Source organism: Mirounga angustirostris, unplaced genomic scaffold (genome assembly GCF_029215605.1).
Source record: "Mirounga angustirostris isolate CCGP_5_RB_7025 unplaced genomic scaffold, mMirAng1.0.hap1 SCAF_3, whole genome shotgun sequence".
Classification (NCBI taxonomy): Eukaryota; Metazoa; Chordata; class Mammalia; order Carnivora; family Phocidae; genus Mirounga; species Mirounga angustirostris.
Window position 1 is genome coordinate 80223176 of NW_026991711.1, and position 6149 is coordinate 80229324.

A 6149-nucleotide genomic window follows, 5' to 3' on the forward strand; every position below is an offset into this window, starting at 1 on the left:
ATCATGACCTGAGCCGAAGACAGACACTTAACGACTGAGCCACCCAGGTGCCCCATATGTATGTGAATGTTAATGAAAAAATAGATCTACATATGGTGATTGTAAAGTGAAAAAAGGAAGAACAGCAACTGACAGATACTGAGGGCCTCATAGGTATTGTGCCCCATGAGGCAGGTATCATCCCTATTCTAGAGATGACAAATGAAGACTCAGAGAATGCCACAGTAATGTAATAAATGGCAGGGAGTATCTACACTAGATCTATCTGACTCCACAGCCCAGGATGTTTTTCCACTATGAACAATCCCCTTGTTCCCTACCTTCTGAATCCCTCTCCTTTTTTCCTACCTTCTGAATATAGGTCTTTTCATGCTTCTGTTTCTAAGCCTGTTTTCTTGACTTATTCCCTTGTTGATAGTCTGTTCCAAGCTCCTCCAATCATCCATTCATCAAATATTTATTGAGCATGTACTATGTGCCAGGCACTCTTCTAGGCCTTAGCAGCAAACCAAGGAGACCAAAGTTCCAGCCCTCCAGGAGGTTACATTCCAGGGCTTGTCCGTGGGGAGATAGGCAATCAAACAGATCAGCATGTGAAACATGGAGCATGTCAGATGCCGAAGACTGCTATGGAGGAAGATGAAGCATGGAAAGGGGAGAGGAGTGTTGGGGTGTTTATAGTCATCAGGCAGATCTCAGAAGGGTGGGAGGGAAAGAAGCCTCGGGGTGTTTGGGAGAAGGCATTTCCAGTAGAGTGAGCAGCTAGCACAAAGGCTCCGAGCTGGGTGACCATTTGGCATCCTGATGGGGCCAGATCAAGGCCTAATGAACAGCTCACAACATAGAGGTCAAAGGCACACTGCATGGGGCCTTGTAGACCAATAAGGACTTGTGAAGTTCTAATGAGTATAACCAATACCGTTTGAGCTGCTAGTATGTGCCAGGAACTCTTCTAGGTGCTTTACATGGATGGGCTTATTTAATCCTTATGATCCCCAAGAGCTCGGCCTTCTTCATCCTTCATTGCCTGTTGAATGAAGTCCTGACTCCTGAGCTAGGCACTCAAGGGCTCCACAGTCTGCCTACCTGACTTACCTTCCACTCTCCTCTAGGACCAGCCCAGGCTTTCCCACACTAGACATTAAAGGGAATGATCAGAGATCTGTCAGGGCCAATGGCCCTTTAGACTTCTCTGGGGAGTTGATGGCTTCAGAGTCTCATTCCACCATGACTGATGTCCTGGAGGCTCAAGTATATAAACCAGGTGCTGGTTTAATGAATTTACATTATGAAATAACTGCCTGGGGCATGAGGTCTTCATATTCCCCAGCCAGGCCTTCCTCCTCTGGTTGCATCACAAGTCAGAATGTCAACAGGTTAAAATGGAATTAGAGGAAGCGGATGTGGCTTTGTGACCTGATGTGGGTCTCACATGCCTGTCCCCATGTTAGGACTAGACCTGCCAGGGATGCCATCACATGGCTCAGTGGATCCAGGCGCTTTCCCCTTGACAGGCATGAGTGGACATATCAACTAGGCTTCAGTGTTCCTTTTCTTTATCTCTGTTGTGGACTGCTGCTTTCTGACAGTCTTTAGCACGGGTCTTCTTATTTAAGGTATATCTCTGCTTTGGCCCTGGATGTGTTCATTTGAGTTTTACTCTCATAGGCAATCTTATTTCTGTCTCTTGGGGGTTTGGTCACAGATACTGCAGCCCCCCAGGGGTGTGGTCAGGCCGAATACTAGACCCAGGCTCACAGGGGCCGGGAGATAGGTGTCTCTTCATCCTCCTGTTACTACACTCAGGTAGCTTAAAACCTACCTTCAAGGGAGCTGGCTTCCGGGACACATTGTGACCCACTGGGACACATCACTTGCCCCTGCCCCTTCCTTTCCCTTGCTGTGGTGCTTTCCCTCATCTCTGCCATTGAAATCCCACCTCCTGACTCAGTGGGCCTGCTGAGGGCGGTCTCCTGAATACTTACAACACTGTGCTTCTGCTGCCCGCGCCAAACCCTGCCCTCGAGCCACAGCTTATATACGAACATGCCCTTCCTGGTGTATTATTCGCTCCTCTGAGGCTAGCACCACACTGATCAATCCTAGTTTCCTCACCTTGTTTAGCCTGCCACTCTCTACCTAGCAGGTGCTTGATTTTGTTGAAAAATGAAAGCAAGAGGGAGAAATTCCATGTTATAACTATGAAATGCAAAAAAGGAAAAACAAGACCCTCTAATAACTTCTCATACTTTCAGGCTTACAGAGTGCTTTTCTCCACAGTATCTCAACTTATCTCTATAACAACTCTGTAGAGGGGAGCTTCTATCCCTTTAAAATGAATCAGGCTTTTGTCTTAAATTTCCATTGAACTTTATCTTAGAGCCTCTAGACCAAGAAGATAAAATCCTGAGTTGGTTCTGGTATGTCAGACTGGAGGAAGGAGCCTGCCCAGAGATCTGGTCTGAAGCAGAAAAAACAGCATCAATGAAGCGAAAGTGGAAAATGGAAGACAGGCCCTGGAGCTTGTTTGGGTAGCTGGCTGAGTGAGATTAGCCCACCTGCAGTTGGTAGATGTGAACTGCACCAAGGCTACAAGCCCCTGAGAGGAGTGAATGACGGCTTTCTTCCTCTCTTTTCATTGTGAAAGAGTATTTTTCAAAGAAAAGGTAAAATCATGGCTCTTCCACAACTATAGAATGAACAAGGGTTAAAGATTTTATTGGCCCATTATTTAGATGAGGGGACTTAGGACTGGTTTTTAGAACTGTTTCAAAGGACAAAAAAACACATGTTTATTTGTAGTCAAGGAATGTCAGAAGATTATGCAAAAGGAGTAAACCTGGCTTTTCCAGAGGAAGCAGGACTGTCCCTCATGGGATGGGATTCATTTACGTATCTATAGACAAGGAATATTTTGAATTGCTGTCAGTTCTTGATAACTTTAGATAACACCTGAAGGGTGTTTTCCATGGAAGCACAAATTCTCCCTCCATCACTTCACAGATTCTAAAATTGAGCTACTTAGCAGAACAGAAGAAATCCACAGTGCTGGGCAAGTCACTTAACCTGAGTCTCCGTTGCCTTATTTGTAATGTGAAGTTGGCACTATTCACTGGTCTGGTCGTCGTGACCATTAATAAGATAATGCTTTTAGGAAGATATCACAGTGCCCAGACGTAATAGGTATTTAATAAATTTCAGCGGTTGTTACTGTCCTGTTAAGCGACATTAAACTCCACAAGTAGAGTGGTGATGGCAGAATGAGTGAATGTGGAAACCTTATACTCTTTATAAAGGTAGAGTCAGGAGCAACTAGCGTATGTGCATTTAAATGTGTATCTTGTTCTGCTTCAGTCTCCTGGGAGGGCGATCCTTGCCTCAATCTCTCCTTTCCCCCATCTTGATAATCATGGAGTCAGCCAGGGAAATTGGTGGCCTTTCTAGTGGCCTGATTTGGAGCATCTACAGGTAACGTCCCTTACAAAATTCTTCCATGGAAGTCTGTTTATCTACTTAAAGGTACACACACACTCACAGGGGCCAGGTGCTTCACATTCAGGTGTTCTCGTACCGGTCACTACCTGCCTAGTCTAAATCATAGCTTTCCTTGCCTAACTCATCTTCTTGCATCCATTCTTCCCTGGCCCCCCTCTTCCTGTCCTCTATGCAGAAGTCAAAGTGATCATAACATGTAAACTGGAGCAAGTCACTGCCTTTATTAATAATCTCCAATAGTGCGACTCTGTATTTGTAATGAAATTCAACCTCTTTCACAGGGACTATGAGACCCAATATGATTCTTGCCTATTTCTCCAACTGCCTGATGAACCAGTCTTCCTGTTGCTGTCCCTGTCCCTTCACACCTCACTGTGCCCCCTCTTCTGGAATTTTCTTCTCTCTGCTGGTGACAATGACTGCTTCTTCTCACTCACCTCCTCAGAAAGGATTTTCCTGACCACCTATTTAAAGTAGGCTCACCATACCTCCCCAACCTACAGCTTACTATCTAAGCCTCATTATGTCTTTTAAAGCCTTTTTGCCATTTATTTTTTTTTCTGCCCCTCCATTGGAGTATCAGCTCCATATTTCTGTCTCGTTCTCTGCTGTATGATCAGACTGCGTGATCATACATCTTCGCTGAATGAATAAAAATCTCTTATAGTTGACTGATCCTTCATATCTTTTATGACAGGCAAAATAAGTACTCACTTTATTATTGCTAGCAGGAATGTAAATTGATACAGCTTATCTGAAAATAAACTTGGTAATGTGTATCAAGAGGCTTAAAAATGCTCCAAACATAGATTATTTAAAAAAATAAAGACTTGGGGCACCTGGGTGGCTCAGTTGGTTAAGCATCTGGCTTCGGCCCTGGTCATGATCCCGGGATCCTGGGATCGAGCCGCGCATTGGGCTCCCTGCTCATGGGGGAGCCTACTTCTCCCTCTCCCACTGCTCATGCTCTCTCTCTCTCTCAAGTAAATAAATCTTTAAAAAAACCCAGAAATACAAAAATAAAGACTCAGTAAATCCAGCCTCATCCTCATATCCCTGGGTTACTGTGCCACACCAATTAAAGTCAACTTTATTATTGTTTCTAAAACGTATCTAGACCTTCCTTAGCAGGTCAATGAAGTAGTCCCTCCAAAAAAACATTTCTCTGATATGGCACTTTATTGCCTTATTCTGTCTACAATTTCATAAAGCTACTTGATATGTGAGTCTCATTTCTGGGATTTCTTAAATTAGTTATATGTTCATTTTACAATATTTGAGTGTCAACTTTTATAAGAGTAGGTATGTACAATATGAGAGTTATTCCAGACAGGACTCCTTCTGTGAGGAGACTTCTATTTCAAATGTTACTCCTTTCAACCTCAAGTTAAGTCCCTTAGAGGTTTGTGTTAGATTTATAGCCTTTCCTGGCTGGCTCTGGCAGGACCAAGAGCTACCAACCGTTACAGCCAGGAGTGCTCAGACAGCCTGGCAGGAAACAGAGTGAGGACAAATTATTCTTAGTTGAAGTTTAGAAAGCATTAGCTGCCTTGTCAAGACTGGAATGAGAAGGCTATGACGTTGCTGCCTGGAAAGGGTTTCCAGTTCATTGCTACTACTGATGTGAGATTAGCCCAGTGATAACTGTGGTTGAAAACAGAGATGCAAGACCTTGAGGACCCAATACGGTTCACTTAAATATACACATACAGTACACATTGTACATCATAATCTATTCACATAAAGTTACAATGGTGGCCCCTGACCTCTTTCATGCTTCTCAATGTGACCCCTGAGAAATGCCACAGAACTGAGGTTCTGTGGCTCCCTCTTCCTGTTCCAGAGACACCAGCCTAGAGCCATCAGCAGCAGAATGTCCTTGTCTAAAGGCACAATGGAGGAGAGGTGATAGGGTAGGCCAGGGAATGGGAAAGTTTAACCAAATGCAATTTTTAGGTTCTGTCAGGTCAACTGCTGTGAAACTGCTTTCCCCAGAGCTGCTGATGAAAGGTGTATCCTCCCCCAGAAATACTGACTTAAAAATGAAGGCACATCAGATTCAGGATACAGAGCAGGGGTGTTGGTGAGGGGAGTTCAGAAGGTAAATCTTATATCTTATATCTTTAGACCTTCCATAGAAAAGCAAAATGAAAGAAGCAAAAAAAAAAAAAAAATTGAAATCACATCTCATTTTTTTGTGCCCTATGCTATGCATTCTAGAAAAACTCAAATTAGGGGCGCCTTGGTGGCTCAGTTGTTAAGCGTCTGCCTTCAGCTCAGGTCATGATCCCGGGGTCCTGGGATCGAGCCCTGCATCGGGCTCCCTGCTCCGCGGGAGGCCTGCTTCTCCCTCTCCTGCTCCCCCTGCTTGTGTTCCCTCTCTCGCTGTGTCTCTCTCTCTCTGTCAAATAAATAAATAAAATCTTTAAAAAAAAATTTAAAAAATGTTGAAAAACTCAAATTAATTAAAATACAACAATTAGACTGGGTTTTATAAAACATCTTTTACTTAAAAATGAGGCCTCCTAGGGGCTGTCAACATGGATGTATGTGTCACATGTGAATAAAGCGAAGTTAAAGCCTGAAACATAACTGGCATAAAATTAGTGCCGGAGAGTGCTTTGCAACCGTTTTACGTGAAATAAATATTATTG